The sequence below is a fragment of the Chlorocebus sabaeus genome, chromosome 17 (assembly GCF_047675955.1).
Source record: "Chlorocebus sabaeus isolate Y175 chromosome 17, mChlSab1.0.hap1, whole genome shotgun sequence".
In the NCBI taxonomy this organism is placed as follows: domain Eukaryota; kingdom Metazoa; phylum Chordata; class Mammalia; order Primates; family Cercopithecidae; genus Chlorocebus; species Chlorocebus sabaeus.
In genome coordinates this window covers 19,596,532-19,604,585 of record NC_132920.1, presented here as the reverse complement: position 1 = coordinate 19,604,585, position 8,054 = coordinate 19,596,532, and the positions used below count along the sequence as shown (strand labels likewise).

Genomic DNA, 8,054 nt, shown 5'->3' with positions numbered 1-8,054 from the left:
GGCAAGCACAGAGTTTGTGCTGCCACTGGGGGTGGGGTCACTTCTCACAGTTCTAGACAGACAGCTCTTGGGCTCTGGAAAGTACATGCTTTGTTTTGCTTTGTCTCGACGGCTGCTTTTTCATACACTTCTACCATCTCTTCTCCAGTGAGTAGCACTCCCTGTGGGCTAGAGAACTGAGGACCCTGTAACACCTTCAGGACCAGCCAGCTCTGTGCTGCTGTAGCCCTGCTATTAGATACTGGGAAATGTCAGTGAGAGCTCCCAGGGTATGGAGATATGGGGGCTGTTGTTCTCAGGGCAAGATGAAGTCCCATGATGGCCGCACTCTCCAAATGGCACTCTCTCACACCTGTTCAAGTATCGGGGTGGGGAATAAGTGGCTCAGTGTGAGTTTCCTGTCTGCTGCAATGACCTCGCAGGGTCTCCAAACTGCCACTCGTACTCGGATCACTGTACATATGGGTAGAGGAGCTCTCCTGCAGTTCAGATGGCAGGAGTCCATGGCAGGGATGTGGGACAACAAAGCTCTCTTGCTAACTCTTAACCTGCAATATTGAGGCCCCTGGGGCTCCTGGCCAGCCTTGGTTGAGTGGTCACTTGCTTCCTTCCCCTTCAGTGCCTCAGATGTTTCATGTGGGTTTTTTGTTGAATTCTGGTGTTCTTTACTAGATATTCTATTTGAGGTATGATTGTCTATTCATAATTTTGGTTCTTCTTTCTGGAGAGGGTGGATGTCTGCTGTCTCTAGTTAGCCATCTTGAATTAGAATCTAAGTCCCCATCTTCAATTTCATTTACTGTACCACCTCTGTGTGTGTGTGTGTGTGTGTGTATCTATATCTATATATTTATCTCTGAACTTTTTATTGGCCTCCTGGTCCCCAAAGGGTACTCTGCTTCTGCTGGCTTAATGTCTCACAACTTTGGTGTCATTGGTCTCAGACACCACTTTGCCATCCACTATCTGGCTGGTGGTGGTCTTCTGGATGGTTTGCATGGAGTTGCTGCTGTCCAGGGTATCACCAAGATTAAAGCCCTTGCCATCTTCCAACAGGAGGCAGTTGGTGGCGATCTCAGCCTCCAGCTTGCCCTTGATGTTCAGCAGGGCCTTGTACTTCTGGGCCTGGTGAGCTGTCCCTCTGCCTGGGTCTGTGCCAGCTCTGACTCCAGGTGCAACAGGATCCCGTTGAGCTACTCCATCTGCAGGGCGTAGCAGGCCTCCACCTCCCTCAGCCTGTTCTCCAAGCTGGTCTTCAGATTTCTCATCAAGTCCAGGTTGATCTCCAAGGACTGGACTGTACGTCTCAGCTCCATGAGCGTCATCTCAGCAGCTCCAACCTTGGCAGACTGCATAGTGACCACTGTGGTGCTCTCCTCAATCTGCTGAGACCAGTACTTGTCCATCTCTTCTCGGTTCTTCCAAGCCAGCTCATCATATCGGGTCAGGATGTCTGCTATGATCTTGGCGAGGTCCTGAGATGTAGGGACATCTACCTCCATAGTCAACCCAGAGCTGGCAATCTGGGCTTGTAGGCATTTTACTTCCTCTCCATTCTTCATGAAGAACAGCTCCTCCTTGAGAGCCTCGATCTCTGCCTCCAGTTGCAGCTGAGTGACATTGGTGTCATCAATGACCTTGAGGAGCCCATGGATGTTGCTCTCCACAAACTGGCATGTGGCCAACTCTGTCTCACACTTGACTCTAAAGTCATCAGCAGCAAGATGGGCACCGTTGATCTGCAGAAAGATGCGGATATTGTCCACAGTATTTGTGAAGATCTGAGCCCTCAGATCCTTGATGGTCTTGAAGTAAAGGCTCCAGTCTCTGAACTGGGGTCCCTTCTTCTCCAGGTGCTCCCGGATTTTGCTCTCCAGCTTCTGGTTTGCGGTCTCCAGGCTCCTCACTCTGTCCAAATAGGAGGCCAAGTGGTCATTCAGGCTTTGCATGGTCTCCTTCTTGTTCTGGATGCCTCCCATTCCTGCCAGACCCTCAGCCATCCCCATGGCCAGGCCCCCAGACCCCATGCCATCCTGGAGGCTGGTGGAGCAGAACACGGACATCCAGGAACCAGAGCCCCCAGTGCCTGCATAGACGCTGGCTGCCCTGCTGACTGGCTGGACCCATAGCTGGGCCCAGGGACCAGTAGTTGGTCGAGAAGGTGGAGCCAGTGGTGAAGTTCATGCTCTCCAGGGTTGGGGGAGGAGTGAGTAGAGAGCGAGAGGACAGGACTCAGGCTTTGCCAACGACTGAGTGTATGTATTTATTTATGTATGTTATGTAAATGTGTATAGCTATCCATTCATCTATCTAATTTACAGTTATCTATTGACTTTACCCATGTAATATAAGCAACAATTTATGAAACTAAACAATAAATAGAGTTGGACACTAAAGATAAACATTAAAAAGAAAAAAAAGTAGATATATCAAAAATCATTTAGAGAAACAGCAGAAATTTGACAGGAACTCATGATTGGTTAGTTGCTATTGATAAGATTATATTGGGCTCCATGTTTCACAAAGGACAAAGCACAATATAGTCTTGGCACAAAAACAATACAGGAAATCCAGTGGGTTAGATGGTATTTATTGAAGAGTAATTATGGAGGCTACAAGTTATTCTGGAAAGACAATTGCAATAAATTCTGGAAGGGATCTGTCATTTGTATCTTTATGGAATGGACACTGGGTAACATGATAAATGCTATGCTCAGTTATTTTGTAGAAGATACACAGTTCTTCCACAAATCGAGAGCAGTGTGTATTGACTATAAAAGTTGAAGTTGTCACATGAAATTGTAACTCATAGAAAGCATTTTTCTAAAATCTGGGTTACTAGAATTGATGATCAACTGTAGTTGATCACATGTTTCTGATAATCAAACTTAATTCAGTGAGTTTCCTCCTGCTCCTTTGGTTCAAAGATGAGAGTTCCAATCACCTTTAGTATCAAAGTTAGCTCATGATTAAATTATGTGATCAGACTAAAGGGAGAATATTTTTCATTGTTTATTAAAAAGAAATTCGAATGTTGTAAGTTACTCGGATGTCAATTTTAACCTTACCTGTGGAGGTAGGCTGTAAGAATAGTTATAAACAAAGCCATTACTATTCTTAAAATGGAGTTTAATCTCCTTACATGTTTGAGCAAATACTCAGAGAAGATTCTAGCATTCTGGACACACAATATGAAAGGAAGCTTTTTTTTTTTTTAACCTTAAAAAAGAAAAAAATGCAAGCACTGGTATTACCAATTAGACACTTAGACCATCAAAGAGCCCTGTAGGGCAACTGACTTTAGAAGAACGCGGCACCTTTGTTTTGGGCTCATGGACATAAATTGGCTCATGAGAAACAATATTGTTTAGCCATCAGCCCCAGACATGATTAAGTCAGATAAGCCTGACTTCAAATCCCAGCTCCATCATTTATTATCTGTGGGATCTCAGGCAAATTACTCTTTTAATTATAAATTTTCTTATTTACAAAGCATGCACAAGAGTGCTACACAGTTCAGGATGCTGTTGTGAGACTGATATGAGGCAATACACTTAGCACAATGCTAAATATGTGGTAGGTGCTTAATACTCTTATTTATAATTATTAAGTGAAAAGTATTCTTCCAGGTATCTGAATGAATTGACCTATTTTAAAAAATATTCTCCAATTTGGAAATTTTCATACAATAATTTCATTTTATCATGGCTAATGCTAAACTGTTATTTCTGGTAACAATTAGCCTCCAGGTACAGTTATTTCTTTTTTTTTTTTTTAAATTTATTTATTATTATTATACTTTAAGTTGTAGGGTACATGTGCATAACGTGCAGGTTTGTTACATATGTATACTTGTGCCATGTTGGTGTGCTGCACCCATCAACTCGTCATTTACATCAGGTATAACTCCCAATGCAATCCCTCCCCCCTTCCCCCTCCCCATGATAGGCCCCGGTGTGTGATGTTCCCCTTCCCGAGTCCAAGTGATCTCATTGTTCAGTTCCCACTTATGAGTGAGAACATGCGGTGTTTGGTTTTCTGTTCTTGTGATAGTTTGCTAAGAATGATGGTTTCCAGCTGCATCCATGTCCCTACAAAAGACACAAACTCATCCTTTTTTATGGCTGCATAGTATTCCATGGTGTATATGTGCCACATTTTCTTAATCCAATCTGTCACTGATGGACATTTGGGTTGATTCCAAGTCTTTGCTATTGTGAATAGTGCTGCAATAAACATACGTGTGCATGTGTCTTTATAGCAGCATAATTTATAATCCTTTGGGTATATACCCAGTAATGGGATGGCTGGGTCATATGGTACATCTAGTTCTAGATCCTTGAGGAATCGCCATACTGTTTTCCATAATGGTTGAACTAGTTTACAATCCCACCAACAGTGTAAAAGTGTTCCTATTTCTCCACATCCTCTCCAGCACCTGTTATTTCCTGACTTTTGAATGATCGCCATTCTAACTGGTGTGAGATGGTATCTCATTGTGGTTTTGATTTGCATTTCTCTGATGACCAGTGATGATGAGCATTTTTTCATGTGTCTGTTGGCTGTATGAATGTCTTCTTTTGAGAAATGTCTGTTCATATCCTTTGCCCACTTTTTGATGGGGTTGTTTGTTTTTTTCTTGTAAATTTGTTTGAGTTCTTTGTAGGTTCTAGATATTAGCCCTTTGTCAGATGAGTAGATTGCAAAAATTTTCTCCCATTCTGTAGGTTGCCTGTTCACTCTGATGGTAGTTTCTTTTGCTGTGCAGAAGCTCTTTAGTTTAATGAGATCCCATTTGTCTATTTTGGCTTTTGCTGCTGTTGCTTTTGGTGTTTTAGACATGAAGTCTTTGCCCATGCCTATGTCCTGAATGGTACTACCTAGGTTTTCCTCTAGGATTTTTATAGTATTAGGTCTAACATTTAAGTCTCTAATCCATCTTGAATTAATTTTCGTATAAGGAGTAAGGAAAGGATCCAGTTTCAGCTTTCTACTTATGGCTAGCCAATTTTCCCAGCACCATTTATTAAATAGGGAATCCTTTCCCCATTTCTTGTTTTTGTCAGGTTTGTCAAAGATCAGATGGCTGTAGATGTGTGGTATTATTTCTGAGGACTCTGTTCTGTTCCATTGGTCTATATCTCTGTTTTGGTACCAGTACCATGCTCTTTTGGTTACTGTAGCCTTGTAGTATAGTTTGAAGTCAGGTAGCATGATGCCTCCAGCTTTGTTCTTTTGACTTAGGATTGTCTTGGAGATGCGGGCTCTTTTTTGGTTCCATATGAACTTTAAAGCAGTTTTTTCCAATTCTGTGAAGAAGCTCATTGGTAGCTTGAGGGGGATGGCATTGAATCTATAAATTACCTTGGGCAGTATGGCCATTTTCATGATATTGATTCTTCCTATCCATGAGCATGGTATGTTCTTCCATTTGTTTGTGTCCTCTTTGATTTCACTGAGCAGTGGTTTGTAGTTCTCCTTGAAGAGGTCCTTTACATCCCTTGTAAGTTGGATTCCTAGGTATTTTATTCTCTTTGAAGCAATTGTGAATGGAAGTTCATTCCTGATTTGGCTCTCTGTTTGTCTGTTACTGGTGTATAAGAATGCTTGTGATTTTTGCACATTAATTTTGTATCCTGAGACTTTGCTGAAGTTGCTTATCAGCTTAAGGAGATTTTGGGCTGAGACAATGGGGTTTTCTAAATATACAATCATGTCATCTGCAAACAGGGACAATTTGACTTCTTCTTTTCCTAACTGAATCCCCTTGATTTCTTTCTCTTGCCTGATTGCCCTAGCCAGAACTTCCAACACTGTGTTGAATAGGAGTGGTGAGAGAGGGCATCCCTGTCTTGTGCCAGTTTTCAAAGGGAATTTTTCCAGTTTTTGCCCATTCAGTATGATATTGGCTGTGGGTTTGTCATAAATAGCTCTTATTATTTTGAGGTACGTTCCATCAATACCGAATTTATTGAGCGTTTTTAGCATGAAGGGCTGTTGAATTTTGTCAAAAGCCTTTTCTGCATCTATTGAGATAATGATGTGGTTCTTGTCTTTGATTCTGTTTATATGCTGGATTATGTTTATTGATTTGCGAATGTTGAACCAGCCTTGCATCGCAGGGATGAAGCCCACTTGATCATGGTGGATAAGCTTTTTTTTTTTTTTTTTAATTAATTTATTATTATTGTACTTTAAGTTGTAGGGTACATGTGCATAACGTGCAGGTTTGTTACATATGTATACTTGTGCCATGTTGGTGTGCTGCACCCATCAACTCGTCATTTACATCAGGTATAACTCCCAATGCAATCCCTCCCCCCTTCCCCCTCCCCATGATAGGCCCCGGTGTGTGATGTTCCCCTTCCCGAGTCCAAGTGATCTCATTGTTCAGTTCCCACCTATGAGTGAGAACATGCGGTGTTTGGTTTTCTGTTCTTGTGATAGTTTGCTAAGAATGATGGTTTCCAGCTGCATCCATGTCCCTACAAAGGACACAAACTCATCCTTTTTTATGGCTGCATAGTATTCCATGGTGTATAAGCTTTTTGATGTGTTGCTGAATCCAGTTTGCCAGTATTTTATTGAGGATTTTTGCATCGATGTTCATCAGGGATATTGGTCTAAAATTCTCTTTTTTTGTTGTGTCTCTGCCAGGCTTTGGTATCAGGATGATGTTGGCCTCATAAAATGAGTTAGGGAGGATTCCCTCTTTTTCTATTGATTGGAATAGTTTCAGAAGGAATGGTACCAACTCCTCCTTGTACCTCTGGTAGAATTCAGCTGTGAATCCATCTGGTCCTGGACTTTTTTTGGTTGGTAGGCTATTAATTATTGCCTCAATTTCAGAGCCTGCTATTGGTCTATTCAGGAATTCAACTTCTTCCTGGTTTAGTCTTGGAAGAGTGTAAGTGTCCAGGAAATTATCCATTTCTTCTAGATTTTCCAGTTTATTTGCGTAGAGGTGTTTATAGTATTCTCTGATGGTAGTTTGTATTTCTGTGGGGTCAGTGGTGATATCCCCTTTATCATTTTTAATTGCGTCGATTTGATTCTTCTCTCTTTTCTTCTTTATTAGTCTTGCTAGTGGTCTGTCAATTTTGTTGATCTTTTCAAAAAACCAACTCCTGGATTCATTGATTTTTTGGAGGGTTTTTTGTGTCTCTATCTCCTTCAGTTCTGCTCTGATCTTAGTTATTTCTTGCCTTCTGCTAGCTTTCGAATGTGTTTGCTCTTGCTTCTCTAGTTCTTTTAATTGCGATGTTAGAGTGTCAATTTTAGATCTTTCCTGCTTTCTCTTGTGGGCATTTAGTGCTATAAATTTCCCTCTACACACTGCTTTAAATGTGTCCCAGAGATTCTGGTATGTTGTGTCTTTGTTCTCATTGGTTTCAAAGAACATCTTTATTTCTGCCTTCATTTCGTTATGTACCCAGTAGTCATTCAGGAGCAGGTTGTTCAGTTTCCATGTAGTTGAGCGGTTTTGATTGAGTTTCTTAGTCCTGAGTTCTAGTTTGATTGCACTGTGGTCTGAGAGACAGTTTGTTATAATTTCTGTTCTTGTACATTTGCTGAGGAGTGCTTTACTTCCAATTACGTGGTCAATTTTGGAGTAAGTATGATGTGGTGCTGAGTAGAATGTATATTCTGTTGATTTGGGGTGGAGAGTTCTATAGATGTCTATTAGGTCTGCTTGCTGCAGAGATGAGTTCAATTCCTGGATATCCTTGTTAACTTTCTGTCTCGTTGATCTGTCTAATGTTGACAGTGGAGTGTTGAAGTCTCCCATTATTATTGTATGGGAGTCTAAGTCTCTTTGTAAGTCTCTAAGGACTTGCTTTATGAATCTGGGTGCTCCTGTATTGGGTGCATATATATTTAGGATAGTTAGCTCTTCCTGTTGAATTGATCCCGTTACCATTATGTAATGGCCTTCTTTGTCTCTTTTGATCTTTGATGGTTTAAAGTCTGTTTTATCAGAGACTAGTATTGCAACCCCCGCTTTTTTGTGTTCTCCATTTGCTTGGTAAATCTTCCTCCTTCCCTTTATTTTG

At 41.4% G+C, this 8,054-nt stretch overlaps 1 pseudogene; it reads right to left on the bottom strand.

The window, feature by feature from the left end:
• Positions 1–776: 776 nt before the first annotated feature.
• Positions 777–2,184, bottom strand: LOC103222094 (keratin, type I cytoskeletal 18 pseudogene; annotated as a pseudogene).
• Between the last annotated feature and the right edge of the window lie 5,870 nt (positions 2,185–8,054).